Source organism: Pelobates fuscus, chromosome 2 (genome assembly GCF_036172605.1).
Source record: "Pelobates fuscus isolate aPelFus1 chromosome 2, aPelFus1.pri, whole genome shotgun sequence".
NCBI lineage: Eukaryota > Metazoa > Chordata > Amphibia > Anura > Pelobatidae > Pelobates > Pelobates fuscus.
In genome coordinates this window covers 288,175,939-288,188,058 of record NC_086318.1, presented here as the reverse complement: position 1 = coordinate 288,188,058, position 12,120 = coordinate 288,175,939, and the positions used below count along the sequence as shown (strand labels likewise).

At 42.1% G+C, this 12,120-nt stretch overlaps 38 pseudogenes; all 38 read right to left on the bottom strand.

The window, feature by feature from the left end:
- Nucleotides 1–96: 96 nt before the first annotated feature.
- Nucleotides 97–215, bottom strand: LOC134589511 (5S ribosomal RNA; annotated as a pseudogene).
- Nucleotides 216–349: 134 nt separating this feature from the next.
- Nucleotides 350–468, bottom strand: LOC134589008 (5S ribosomal RNA; annotated as a pseudogene).
- Nucleotides 469–602: 134 nt separating this feature from the next.
- On the bottom strand, nucleotides 603–721 carry LOC134595369 (5S ribosomal RNA; annotated as a pseudogene).
- Nucleotides 722–855: 134 nt separating this feature from the next.
- On the bottom strand, nucleotides 856–974 carry LOC134597780 (5S ribosomal RNA; annotated as a pseudogene).
- Nucleotides 975–1,199: 225 nt separating this feature from the next.
- On the bottom strand, nucleotides 1,200–1,318 carry LOC134594331 (5S ribosomal RNA; annotated as a pseudogene).
- A 134-nt stretch (nucleotides 1,319–1,452) lies between these two features.
- On the bottom strand, nucleotides 1,453–1,571 carry LOC134598433 (5S ribosomal RNA; annotated as a pseudogene).
- Nucleotides 1,572–1,705: 134 nt separating this feature from the next.
- Nucleotides 1,706–1,824, bottom strand: LOC134595175 (5S ribosomal RNA; annotated as a pseudogene).
- A 630-nt stretch (nucleotides 1,825–2,454) lies between these two features.
- LOC134595079 (5S ribosomal RNA) lies at nucleotides 2,455–2,573 on the bottom strand (annotated as a pseudogene).
- A 468-nt stretch (nucleotides 2,574–3,041) lies between these two features.
- On the bottom strand, nucleotides 3,042–3,160 carry LOC134596790 (5S ribosomal RNA; annotated as a pseudogene).
- A 134-nt stretch (nucleotides 3,161–3,294) lies between these two features.
- On the bottom strand, nucleotides 3,295–3,413 carry LOC134589501 (5S ribosomal RNA; annotated as a pseudogene).
- A 225-nt stretch (nucleotides 3,414–3,638) lies between these two features.
- On the bottom strand, nucleotides 3,639–3,757 carry LOC134594372 (5S ribosomal RNA; annotated as a pseudogene).
- A 134-nt stretch (nucleotides 3,758–3,891) lies between these two features.
- Nucleotides 3,892–4,010, bottom strand: LOC134597313 (5S ribosomal RNA; annotated as a pseudogene).
- Nucleotides 4,011–4,144: 134 nt separating this feature from the next.
- Nucleotides 4,145–4,263, bottom strand: LOC134595929 (5S ribosomal RNA; annotated as a pseudogene).
- A 377-nt stretch (nucleotides 4,264–4,640) lies between these two features.
- On the bottom strand, nucleotides 4,641–4,759 carry LOC134588473 (5S ribosomal RNA; annotated as a pseudogene).
- Nucleotides 4,760–4,893: 134 nt separating this feature from the next.
- Nucleotides 4,894–5,012, bottom strand: LOC134595067 (5S ribosomal RNA; annotated as a pseudogene).
- A 134-nt stretch (nucleotides 5,013–5,146) lies between these two features.
- On the bottom strand, nucleotides 5,147–5,265 carry LOC134588168 (5S ribosomal RNA; annotated as a pseudogene).
- Nucleotides 5,266–5,399: 134 nt separating this feature from the next.
- Nucleotides 5,400–5,518, bottom strand: LOC134596227 (5S ribosomal RNA; annotated as a pseudogene).
- A 225-nt stretch (nucleotides 5,519–5,743) lies between these two features.
- LOC134589499 (5S ribosomal RNA) lies at nucleotides 5,744–5,862 on the bottom strand (annotated as a pseudogene).
- Nucleotides 5,863–5,996: 134 nt separating this feature from the next.
- Nucleotides 5,997–6,115, bottom strand: LOC134598338 (5S ribosomal RNA; annotated as a pseudogene).
- Nucleotides 6,116–6,249: 134 nt separating this feature from the next.
- LOC134597779 (5S ribosomal RNA) lies at nucleotides 6,250–6,368 on the bottom strand (annotated as a pseudogene).
- Nucleotides 6,369–6,593: 225 nt separating this feature from the next.
- On the bottom strand, nucleotides 6,594–6,712 carry LOC134594318 (5S ribosomal RNA; annotated as a pseudogene).
- Nucleotides 6,713–6,846: 134 nt separating this feature from the next.
- On the bottom strand, nucleotides 6,847–6,965 carry LOC134598432 (5S ribosomal RNA; annotated as a pseudogene).
- A 134-nt stretch (nucleotides 6,966–7,099) lies between these two features.
- LOC134595928 (5S ribosomal RNA) lies at nucleotides 7,100–7,218 on the bottom strand (annotated as a pseudogene).
- A 630-nt stretch (nucleotides 7,219–7,848) lies between these two features.
- Nucleotides 7,849–7,967, bottom strand: LOC134595056 (5S ribosomal RNA; annotated as a pseudogene).
- A 134-nt stretch (nucleotides 7,968–8,101) lies between these two features.
- Nucleotides 8,102–8,220, bottom strand: LOC134588846 (5S ribosomal RNA; annotated as a pseudogene).
- A 134-nt stretch (nucleotides 8,221–8,354) lies between these two features.
- On the bottom strand, nucleotides 8,355–8,473 carry LOC134588065 (5S ribosomal RNA; annotated as a pseudogene).
- Nucleotides 8,474–8,607: 134 nt separating this feature from the next.
- LOC134595368 (5S ribosomal RNA) lies at nucleotides 8,608–8,726 on the bottom strand (annotated as a pseudogene).
- Nucleotides 8,727–8,860: 134 nt separating this feature from the next.
- On the bottom strand, nucleotides 8,861–8,979 carry LOC134597777 (5S ribosomal RNA; annotated as a pseudogene).
- A 225-nt stretch (nucleotides 8,980–9,204) lies between these two features.
- LOC134594306 (5S ribosomal RNA) lies at nucleotides 9,205–9,323 on the bottom strand (annotated as a pseudogene).
- Nucleotides 9,324–9,457: 134 nt separating this feature from the next.
- Nucleotides 9,458–9,576, bottom strand: LOC134596778 (5S ribosomal RNA; annotated as a pseudogene).
- A 134-nt stretch (nucleotides 9,577–9,710) lies between these two features.
- On the bottom strand, nucleotides 9,711–9,829 carry LOC134595367 (5S ribosomal RNA; annotated as a pseudogene).
- A 134-nt stretch (nucleotides 9,830–9,963) lies between these two features.
- LOC134596676 (5S ribosomal RNA) lies at nucleotides 9,964–10,082 on the bottom strand (annotated as a pseudogene).
- Nucleotides 10,083–10,550: 468 nt separating this feature from the next.
- On the bottom strand, nucleotides 10,551–10,669 carry LOC134587722 (5S ribosomal RNA; annotated as a pseudogene).
- Nucleotides 10,670–10,803: 134 nt separating this feature from the next.
- Nucleotides 10,804–10,922, bottom strand: LOC134594285 (5S ribosomal RNA; annotated as a pseudogene).
- A 134-nt stretch (nucleotides 10,923–11,056) lies between these two features.
- Nucleotides 11,057–11,175, bottom strand: LOC134587709 (5S ribosomal RNA; annotated as a pseudogene).
- A 134-nt stretch (nucleotides 11,176–11,309) lies between these two features.
- Nucleotides 11,310–11,428, bottom strand: LOC134588560 (5S ribosomal RNA; annotated as a pseudogene).
- A 134-nt stretch (nucleotides 11,429–11,562) lies between these two features.
- LOC134588776 (5S ribosomal RNA) lies at nucleotides 11,563–11,681 on the bottom strand (annotated as a pseudogene).
- Nucleotides 11,682–11,906: 225 nt separating this feature from the next.
- LOC134587998 (5S ribosomal RNA) lies at nucleotides 11,907–12,025 on the bottom strand (annotated as a pseudogene).
- Nucleotides 12,026–12,120: the final 95 nt, after the last annotated feature.

Below are 12,120 nucleotides of genomic sequence, written 5' to 3'. Positions count from 1 at the left end.
ACAAAAGCTTACGGCACCTGAGGTTCCTAGTTGGTCTCCCATAGGGAAAAAAGTGGTCTGATTATGACATCATAATGCAAAAAAGAAATAAACAAAAGCTTACGGCACCTGAGGTTCCTAGTTGGTCTCCCATACAAGTACTAACCAGGCCCAAGTCTGGATGGCTTCTGAGATCTGACGAGATCAGGCATTTTCAGACTGGTATGGCCGTAAGTGAAATTAAGAGAATGCGATCTCGCTAATGTTGGTAGAATATCAAACTCTGGTTGCGACAAAAGACAAGACGCTTCTGGATAGGGAAAAAAGTGGTCTGATTATGACATCATAATGCAAAAAAGAAATAAACAAAAGCTTACGGCACCTGAGGTTCCTAGTTGGTCTCCCATACAAGTACTAACCAGGCCCGAGTCTGGATGGCTTCCGAGATCTGATGAGATCAGGTATTTTCAGACTGGTATGGCCGTAAGTGAAATTAAGAGAATGCGATCTCGCTAATGTTGGTAGAATATCAAACTCTGGTTGCGACAAAAGACAAGACGCTTCTGGATAGGGAAAAAAGTGGTCTGATTATGACATCATAATGCAAAAAAGAAATAAACAAAAGCTTACGGCACCTGAGGTTCCTAGTTGGTCTCCCATACAAGTACTAACCAGGCCCGAGTCTGGATGGCTTCCGAGATCTGATGAGATCAGGCATTTTCTGACTGGTATGGCCGTAAGTGAAATTACGAGAATGCGATCTCGCTAATGTTGGTAGAATATCAAACTCTGGTTGCGACAAAAGACAAGACGCTTCTGGATAGGGAAAAAAGTGGTCTGATTATGACATCATAATGCAAAAAAGAAATAAACAAAAGCTTACGGCACCTGAGGTTCCTAGTTGGTCTCCCATACAAGTACTAACCAGGCCCGAGTCTGGATGGCTCCCGAGATCTGACGAGATCAGGCATTTTCTGACTGGTATGGCCGTAAGTGAAATTACGAGAATGCGATCTCGCTAATGTTGGTAGAATATCAAACTCTGGTTGCGACAAAAGACAAGACGCTTCTGGATAGGGAATAAAGTGGTCTGATTATGACATCATAATGCAAAAAAGAAATAAACAAAAGCTTACGGCACCTGAGGTTCCTAGTTGGTCTCCCATAGGGAAAAAAGTGGTCTGATTATGACATCATAATGCAAAAAAGAAATAAACAAAAGCTTACGGCACCTGAGGTTCCTAGATGGTCTCCCATACAAGTACTAACCAGGCCCAAGTCTGGATGGCTTCCGAGATCTGACGAGATCAGGCATTTTCAGACTGGTATGGCCGTAAGTGAAATTAAGAGAATGCGATCTCGCTAATGTTGGTAGAATATCAAACTCTGGTTGCGACAAAAGACAAGACGCTTCTGGATAGGGAAAAAAGTGGTCTGATTATGACATCATAATGCAAAAAAGAAATAAACAAAAGCTTACGGCACCTGAGGTTCCTAGTTGGTCTCCCATACAAGTACAAACCAGGCCCGAGTCTGGATGGCTTCCGAGATCTGACGAGATCAGGCATTTTCAGACTGTTATGGCCGTAAGTGAAATTAATGGAATGCGATCTCGCTAATGTTGGTAGAATATCAAACTCTGGTTGCGACAAAAGACAAGACGCTTCTGGATAGGGAAAAAAGTGGTCTGATTATGACATCATAATGCAAAAAAGAAATAAACAAAAGCTTACGGCACCTGAGGTTCCTAGTTGGTCTCCCATACAAGTACTAACCAGACCCGAGTCTGGATGGCTTCCGAGATCTGATGAGATCAGGCATTTTCAGACTGGTATGGCCGTAAGTGAAATTAAGAGAATGCGATCTCGCTAATGTTGGTAGAATATCAAACTCTGGTTGCGACAAAAGACAAGATGCTTCTGGATAGGGAAAAAAGTGGTCTGATTATGACATCATAATGCAAAAAAGAAATAAACAAAAGCTTACGGCACCTGAGGTTCCTAGTTGGTCTCCCATACAAGTACTAACCAGGCCCGAGTCTGGATGGCTTCCGAGATCTGACATTTTCAGACTGGTATGGCCGTAAGTGAAATTAAGAGAATGCGATCTCGCTAATGTTGGTAGAATATCAAACTCTGGTTGCGACAAAAGACAAGACGCTTCTGGATAGGGAAAAAAGTGGTCTGATTATGACATCATAATGCAAAAAAGAAATAAACAAAAGCTTAAGGCAGCTGAGGTTCCTTGTTGGTCTCCCATACAAGTACTAACCAGAACCGAGTCTGGATGGCTTCCGAGATCTGACGAGATCAGACATTTTCAGACTGGTATGGCCATAAGTGAAATAAAGAGAATGCGATCTCGCTAATGTTGGTAGAATATCAAACTCTGGTTGCGACAAAAGACAAGACGCTTCTGGATAAGGAAAAAAGTGGTCTGATTATGACATCATAATGCAAAAAAGAAATAAATAAAAGCTTACGGCACCTGAGGTTCCTAGTTGGTCTCCCATACAAGTACTAACCAGGCCCGAGTCTGGATGGTTTCCGAGATCTGATGAGATCAGGCATTTTCAGACTGGTATGGCCGTAAGTGAAATTAAGAGAATGCGATCTCGCTAATGTTGGTAGAATATCAAACTCTGGTTGCGACAAAAGACAAGACGCTTCTGGATAGGGAAAAAAGTGGTCTGATTATGACATCATAATGCAAAAAATAAATAAACAAAAGCTTACGGCACCTGAGGTTCCTAGTTGGTCTCCCATACAAGTACTAACCAGGCCCGAGTCTGAATGGCTTCCGAGATCTGGCATTTTCAGACTGGTATAGCCGTAAGTGAAATTAAGAGAATGCGATCTCGCTAATGTTGGTAGAATATCAAACTCTGGTTGCTACAAAAGACAAGACGCTTCTGGATAGGGAAAAAAGTGGTCTGATTATGACATCATAATGCAAAAAATAAATAAACAAAAGCTTACGGCACCTGAGGTTCCTAGTTGGTCTCCCATAGGGAAAAAAGTGGTCTGATTATGACATCATAATGCAAAAAAGAAATAAACAAAAGCTTACGGCACCTGAGGTTCCTAGTTGGTCTCCCATACAAGTACTAACCAGGCCCGAGTCTGGATGGCTTCCGAGATCTGATGAGATCAGGCATTTTCAGACTGGTATGGCCGTAAGTGAAATTAAGAGAATGCGATCTCGCTAATGTTGGTAGAATATCAAACTCTGGTTGCGACAAAAGACAAGACGCTTCTGGATAGGGAAAAAAGTGGTCTGATTATGACATCATAATGCAAAAAAGAAATAAACAAAAGCTTACGGCACCTGAGGTTCCTAGTTGGTCTCCCATACAAGTACTAACCAGGCCCGAGTCTGAATGGCTTCCGAGATCTGACGAGATCAGGCATTTTCAGACTGGTATGGCCGTAAGTGAAATTAAGAGAATGCGATCTCGCTAATGTTGGTAGAATATCAAACTCTGGTTGCGACAAAAGACAAGACGCTTCTGGATAGGGAATAAAGTGGTCTGATTATGACATCATAATGCAAAAAAGAAATAAACAAAAGCTTACGGCACCTGAGGTTCCTAGTTGGTCTCCCATAGGGAAAAAAGTGGTCTGATTATGACATCATAATGCAAAAAAGAAATAAACAAAAGCTTACGGCACCTGAGGTTCCTAGTTGGTCTCCCATACAAGTACTAACCAGGCCCAAGTCTGGATGGCTTCCGAGATCTGACGAGATCAGGCATTTTCAGACTGGTATAGCCGTAAGTGAAATTAAGAGAATGCGATCTCGCTAATGTTGGTAGAATATCAAACTCTGGTTGCGACAAAAGACAAGACGCTTCTGGATAGGGAAAAAAGTGGTCTGATTATGACATCATAATGCAAAAAAGAAATAAACAAAAGCTTACGGCACCTGAGGTTCCTAGTTGGTCTCCCATACAAGTACTAACCAGGCCCGAGTCTGGATGGCTTCCGAGATCTGACGAGATCAGGCATTTTCAGACTGTTATGGCCGTAAGTGAAATTAATGGAATGCGATCTCGCTAATGTTGGTAGAATATCAAACTCTGGTTGCGACAAAAGACAAGACGCTTCTGGATAGGGAAAAAAGTGGTCTGATTATGACATCATAATGCAAAAAAGAAATAAACAAAAGCTTACGGCACCTGAGGTTCCTAGTTGGTCTCCCATACAAGTACTAACCAGACCCGAGTCTGGATGGCTTCCGAGATCTGACGAGATCAGGCATTTTCAGACTGGTATGGCCGTAAGTGAAATTAAGAGAATGCGATCTCGCTAATGTTGGTAGAATATCAAACTCTGGTTGCGACAAAAGACAAGATGCTTCTGGATAGGGAAAAAAGTGGTCTGATTATGACATCATAATGCAAAAAAGAAATAAACAAAAGCTTACGGCACCTGAGGTTCCTAGTTGGTCTCCCATACAAGTACTAACCAGGCCCGAGTCTGGATGACTTCCGAGATCTGACATTTTCAGACTGGTATGGCCGTAAGTGAAATTAAGAGAATGCGATCTCGCTAATGTTGGTAGAATATCAAACTCTGGTTGCGACAAAAGACAAGACGCTTCTGGATAGGGAAAAAAGTGGTCTGATTATGACATCATAATGCAAAAAAGAAATAAACAAAAGCTTACGGCACCTGAGGTTCCTTGTTGGTCTCCCATACAAGTACTAACCAGACCCGAGTCTGGATGGCTTCCGAGATCTGACGAGATCAGACATTTTCAGACTGGTATGGCCATAAGTGAAATAAAGAGAATGCGATCTCGCTAATGTTGGTAGAATATCAAACTCTGGTTGCGACAAAAGACAAGACGCTTCTGGATAGGGAAAAAAGTGGTCTGATTATGACATCATAATGCAAAAAAGAAATAAATAAAAGCTTACGGCACCTGAGGTTCCTAGTTGGTCTCCCATACAAGTACTAACCAGGCCCGAGTCTGGATGGTTTCCGAGATCTGATGAGATCAGGCATTTTCAGACTGGTATGGCCGTAAGTGAAATTAAGAGAATGCGATCTCGCTAATGTTGGTAGAATATCAAACTCTGGTTGCGACAAAAGACAAGACGCTTCTGGATAGGGAAAAAAGTGGTCTGATTATGACATCATAATGCAAAAAAGAAATGAACAAAAGCTTACGGCACTTGAGGTTCCTAGTTAGTCTCCCATACAAGTACTAACCAGGCCCGAGTCTGGATGACTTCCGAGATCTGACGAGATCAGGCATTTTCAGACTGGTATAGCCGTAAATGAAATTAAGAGAATGCGATCTCACTAATGTTGGTAGAATATCAAACTCTGGTTGCGACAAAAGACAAGACGCTTCTGGATAGGGAAAAAAGTGGTCTGATTATGACATCATAATGCAAAAAAGAAATAAACAAAAGCTTACGTCACCTGAGGTTCCTAGTTGGTCTCCCAAACAAGTACTAACCAGGCCCGAGTCTGGATAGCTTCCGAGATCTGACGAGATCAGGCATTTTCAGACTGGTATGGCCGTAAGTGAAATTAAGAGAATGCGATCTCGCTAATGTTGGTAGAATATCAAACTCTGGTTGCGACAAAAGACAAGACGCTTCTGGATAGGGAATAAAGTGGTCTGATTATGACATCATAATGCAAAAAAGAAATAAACAAAAGCTTACGGCACCTGAGGTTCCTAGTTGGTCTCCCATAGGGAAAAAAGTGGTCTGATTATGACATCATAATGCAAAAAAGAAATAAACAAAAGCTTACGGCACCTGAGGTTCCTAGTTGGTCTCCCATACAAGTACTAACCAGGCCCAAGTCTGGATGGCTTCTGAGATCTGACGAGATCAGGCATTTTCAGACTGGTATGGCCGTAAGTGAAATTAAGAGAATGCGATCTCGCTAATGTTGGTAGAATATCAAACTCTGGTTGCGACAAAAGACAAGACGCTTCTGGATAGGGAAAAAAGTGGTCTGATTATGACATCATAATGCAAAAAAGAAATAAACAAAAGCTTACGGCACCTTAGGTTCCTAGTTGGTCTCCCATACAAGTACTAACCAGGCCCGAGTCTGGATGGCTTCCGAGATCTGATGAGATCAGGCATTTTCTGACTGGTATGGCCGTAAGTGAAATTACGAGAATGCGATCTCGCTAATGTTGGTAGAATATCAAACTCTGGTTGCGACAAAAGACAAGACGCTTCTGGATAGGGAAAAAAGTGGTCTGATTATGACATCATAATGCAAAAAAGAAATAAACAAAAGCTTACGGCACCTGAGGTTCCTAGTTGGTCTCCCATACAAGTACTAACCAGGCCCGAGTCTGGATGGCTCCCGAGATCTGACGAGATCAGGCATTTTCTGACTGGTATGGCCGTAAGTGAAATTACGAGAATGCGATCTCGCTAATGTTGGTAGAATATCAAACTCTGGTTGCGACAAAAGACAAGACGCTTCTGGATAGGGAATAAAGTGGTCTGATTATGACATCATAATGCAAAAAAGAAATAAACAAAAGCTTACGGCACCTGAGGTTCCTAGTTGGTCTCCCATAGGGAAAAAAGTGGTCTGATTATGACATCATAATGCAAAAAAGAAATAAACAAAAGCTTACGGCACCTGAGGTTCCTAGATGGTCTCCCATACAAGTACTAACCAGGCCCAAGTCTGGATGGCTTCCGAGATCTGACGAGATCAGGCATTTTCAGACTGGTATGGCCGTAAGTGAAATTAAGAGAATGCGATCTCGCTAATGTTGGTAGAATATCAAACTCTGGTTGCGACAAAAGACAAGACGCTTCTGGATAGGGAAAAAAGTGGTCTGATTATGACATCATAATGCAAAAAAGAAATAAACAAAAGCTTACGGCACCTGAGGTTCCTAGTTGGTCTCCCATACAAGTACAAACCAGGCCCGAGTCTGGATGGCTTCCGAGATCTGACGAGATCAGGCATTTTCAGACTGTTATGGCCGTAAGTGAAATTAATGGAATGCGATCTCGCTAATGTTGGTAGAATATCAAACTCTGGTTGCGACAAAAGACAAGACGCTTCTGGATAGGGAAAAAAGTGGTCTGATTATGACATCATAATGCAAAAAAGAAATAAACAAAAGCTTACGGCACCTGAGGTTCCTAGTTGGTCTCCCATACAAGTACTAACCAGACCCGAGTCTGGATGGCTTCCGAGATCTGACGAGATCAGGCATTTTCAGACTGGTATGGCCGTAAGTGAAATTAAGAGAATGCGATCTCGCTAATGTTGGTAGAATATCAAACTCTGGTTGCGACAAAAGACAAGATGCTTCTGGATAGGGAAAAAAGTGGTCTGATTATGACATCATAATGCAAAAAAGAAATAAACAAAAGCTTACGGCACCTGAGGTTCCTAGTTGGTCTCCCATACAAGTACTAACCAGGCCCGAGTCTGGATGGCTTCCGAGATCTGACATTTTCAGACTGGTATGGCCGTAAGTGAAATTAAGAGAATGCGATCTCGCTAATGTTGGTAGAATATCAAACTCTGGTTGCGACAAAAGACAAGACGCTTCTGGATAGGGAAAAAAGTGGTCTGATTATGACATCATAATGCAAAAAAGAAATAAACAAAAGCTTAAGGCACCTGAGGTTCCTTGTTGGTCTCCCATACAAGTACTAACCAGAACCGAGTCTGGATGGCTTCCGAGATCTGACGAGATCAGACATTTTCAGACTGGTATGGCCATAAGTGAAATAAAGAGAATGCGATCTCGCTAATGTTGGTAGAATATCAAACTCTGGTTGCGACAAAAGACAAGACGCTTCTGGATAAGGAAAAAAGTGGTCTGATTATGACATCATAATGCAAAAAAGAAATAAATAAAAGCTTACGGCACCTGAGGTTCCTAGTTGGTCTCCCATACAAGTACTAACCAGGCCCGAGTCTGGATGGTTTCCGAGATCTGATGAGATCAGGCATTTTCAGACTGGTATGGCCGTAAGTGAAATTAAGAGAATGCGATCTCGCTAATGTTGGTAGAATATCAAACTCTGGTTGCGACAAAAGACAAGACGCTTCTGGATAGGGAAAAAAGTGGTCTGATTATGACATCATAATGCAAAAAAGAAATGAACAAAAGCTTACGGCCCTTGAGGTTCCTAGTTAGTCTCCCATACAAGTACTAACCAGGCCCGAGTCTGGATGACTTCCGAGATCTGACGAGATCAGGCATTTTCAGACTGGTATAGCCGTAAATGAAATTAAGAGAATGCGATCTCACTAATGTTGGTAGAATATCAAACTCTGGTTGCGACAAAAGACAAGACGCTTCTGGATAGGGAAAAAAGTGGTCTGATTATGACATCATAATGCAAAAAAGAAATGAACAAAAGCTTACGGCCCTTGAGGTTCCTAGTTAGTCTCCCATACAAGTACTAACCAGGCCCGAGTCTGGATGGCTTCCGAGATCTGATGAGATCAGGTATTTTCAGACTGGTATGGCCGTAAATGAAATTAAGAGAATGCGATCTCGCTAATGTTGGTAGAATATCAAACTCTGGTTGCGACAAAAGACAAGACGCTTCTGGATAGGGAAAAAAGTGGTCTGATTATGACATCATAATGCAAAAAAGAAATAAACAAAAGCTTACGGCACCTGAGGTTCCTAGTTGGTCTCCCATACAAGTACTAACCAGGCCCGAGTCTGGATGGCTTCCGAGATCTGATGAGATCAGGCATTTTCTGACTGGTATGGCCGTAAGTGAAATTACGAGAATGTGATCTCGCTAATGTTGGTAGAATATCAAACTCTGGTTGCGACAAAAGACAAGACGCTTCTGGATAGGGAAAAAAGTGGTCTGATTATGACATCATAATGCAAAAAAGAAATAAACAAAAGCTTACGGCACCTGAGGTTCCTAGTTGGTCTCCCATACAAGTACTAACCAGGCCCGAGTCTGGATGGCTCCCGAGATCTGACGAGATCAGGCATTTTCTGACTGGTATGGCCGTAAGTGAAATTACGAGAATGCGATCTCGCTAATGTTGGTAGAATATCAAACTCTGGTTGCGACAAAAGACAAGACGCTTCTGGATAGGGAATAAAGTGGTCTGATTATGACATCATAATGCAAAAAAGAAATAAACAAAAGCTTACGGCACCTGAGGTTCCTAGTTGGTCTCCCATAGGGAAAAAAGTGGTCTGATTATGACATCATAATGCAAAAAAGAAATAAACAAAAGCTTACGGCACCTGAGGTTCCTAGATGGTCTCCCATACAAGTACTAACCAGGCCCAAGTCTGGATGGCTTCCGAGATCTGACGAGATCAGGCATTTTCAGACTGGTATGGCCGTAAGTGAAATTAAGAGAATGCGATCTCGCTAATGTTGGTAGAATATCAAACTCTGGTTGCGACAAAAGACAAGACGCTTCTGGATAGGGAAAAAAGTGGTCTGATTATGACATCATAATGCAAAAAAGAAATAAACAAAAGCTTACGGCACCTGAGGTTCCTAGTTGGTCTCCCATACAAGTACTAACCAGGCCCGAGTCTGGATGGCTTCCGAGATCTGATGAGATCAGGCATTTTCAGACTGGTATGGCCGTAAGTGAAATTAAGAGAATGCGATCTCGCTAATGTTGGTAGAATATCAAACTCTGGTTGCGACAAAAGACAAGACGCTTCTGGATAGGGAAAAAACTGGTCTGATTATGACATCATAATGCAAAAAAGAAATAAACAAAAGCTTACGGCACCTGAGGTTCCTAGTTGGTCTCCCATACAAGTACTAACCAGGCCCGAGTCTGGATGGCTTCCGAGATCTGATGAGATCAGGCATTTTCTGACTGGTATGGCCGTAAGTGAAATTACTAGAATGCAATCTCGCTAATGTTGGTAGAATATCAAACTCTGGTTGCGACAAAAGACAAGACGCTTCTGGATAGGGAAAAAAGTGGTCTGATTATGACATCATAATGCAAAAAAGAAATAAACAAAAGCTTACGGCACCTGAGGTTCCTAGTTGGTCTCCCATACAAGTACTAAGCAGGCCCAAGTCTGGATGGCTCCCGAGATCTGACGAGATCAGGCATTTTCAGACTGGTATGGCCGTAAGGTAAATTAAGAGAATGCGATCTCGCTAATGTTGGTAGAATATCAAACTCTGGTTGCGACAAAAGACAAGACGCTTCTGGATAGGGAAAAAAGTGGTCTGATTATGACATCATAATGCAAAAAAGAAATAAACAAAAGCTTACGGCACCTGAGGTTCCTAGTTGGTCTCCCATAGGGAAAAAAGTGGTCTGATTATGACATCATAATGCAAAATAGAAATAAACAAAAGCTTACGGCACCTGAGGTTCCTAGTTGGTCTCCCATACAAGTACTAACCAGGCCCAAGTCTGGATGGCTTCCGAGATCTGACATTTTCAGACTGGTATGGCCGTAAGTTAAATTAAGAGAATGCGATCTCGCTAATGTTGGTAGAATATCAAACTCTGGTTGCGACAAAAGACAAGACGCTTCTGGATAGGGAAAAAAGTGGTCTGATTATGACATCATAATGCAAAAAAGAAATAAACAAAAGCTTACGGCACCTGAGGTTCCTAGTTGGTCTCCCATACAAGTACTAACCAGGCCCGAGTCTGCATGGCTTCCGAGATCTGACGAGATCAGGCATTTTCAGACTGGTATGGCCGTAAGTAAAATTAAGAGAATGCGATCTCGCTAATATTGGTAGAATATCAAACTCTGGTTGCGACAAAAGACAAGACGTTTCTGGATAGGGAAAAAAGTGGTCTGATTATGACATCATAATGGAAAAAAGAAATAAACAAAAGCTTACGGCACCTGAGGTTCCTAGTTGGTCTCCCATACAAGTACTAACCAGGCCCGTGTCTGGATGGCTTCCGAGATCTGATGAGATCAGGCATTTTCAGACTGGTATGGCCGTAAGTGAAATTAAGAGAATGCGATCTCACTAATGTTGGTAGAATATCAAACTCTGGTTGCGACAAAAGACAAGACGCTTCTGGATAGGGAAAAAAGTGGTCTGATTATGACATCATAATGCAAAAAAGAAATAAACAAAAGCTTACTGCACCTGAGGTTCCTAGTTGGTCTCCCATACAAATACTAACCAGGCCCGAGTCTGGATGGCTTCCGAGATCTGACGAGATCAGGCATTTTCAGACTGGTATGGCCGTAAGTAAAATTAAGAGAATGCGATCTCGCTAATGTTGGTAGAATATCAAACTCTGGTTGCGACAAAAGACAAGACGCTTCTGGATAGGGAAAAAAGTGGTCTGATTATGACATCATAATGCAAAAAAGAAATAAACAAAAGCTTACGGCACCTGAGGTTCCTAGTTGGTCTCCCATACAAGTACTAACCAGGTCAGAGTCTGGATGGCTTTCGAGATCTGACGAGATCAGGCATTTTCAGACTGGTATGGCCGTAAGTGAAATTAAGAGAATGCGATCTCGCTAATGTTGGTAGAATATCAAACTCTGGTTGCGACAAAAGACAAGACGCTTCTGGATAGGGAAAAAAGTGGTCTGGTTATGACATCATAATGCAAAAAAGAAATAAACAAAAGCTTACGGCAACTGAGGTTCCTAGTTGGTCTCCCATACAAGTACTAACCAGGACCAAGTCTGGATGGCATCCGAGATCTGACGAGATCAGGCATTTTCAGACTGGTATGGCCGTAAGTGAAATTAAGAGAATGCGATCTCGCTAATGTTGGTAGAATATCAAACTCTGGTTGCGACAAAAGACAAGACGCTTCTGGATAGGGAATAAAGTGGTCTGATTATGACATCATAATGCAAAAAAGAAATAAACAAAAGCTTACGGCACCTGAGGTTCCTAGTTGGTCTCCCATAGGGAAAAAAGTGGTCTGATTATGACATCATAATGCAAAAAAGAAATAAACAAAAGCTTACGGCACCTGAGGTTCCTAGTTGGTCTCCCATACAAGTACTAACCAGGCCCAAGTCTGGATGGCTTCCGAGATCTGACGAGATCAGGCATTTTCAGACTGGTATGGCCGTAAGTTAAATTAAGAGAATGCGATCTCGCTAATGTTGGTAGAATATCAAACTCTGGTTGCGACAAAAGACAAGACGCTTCTGGATAGGGAAAAAAGTGGT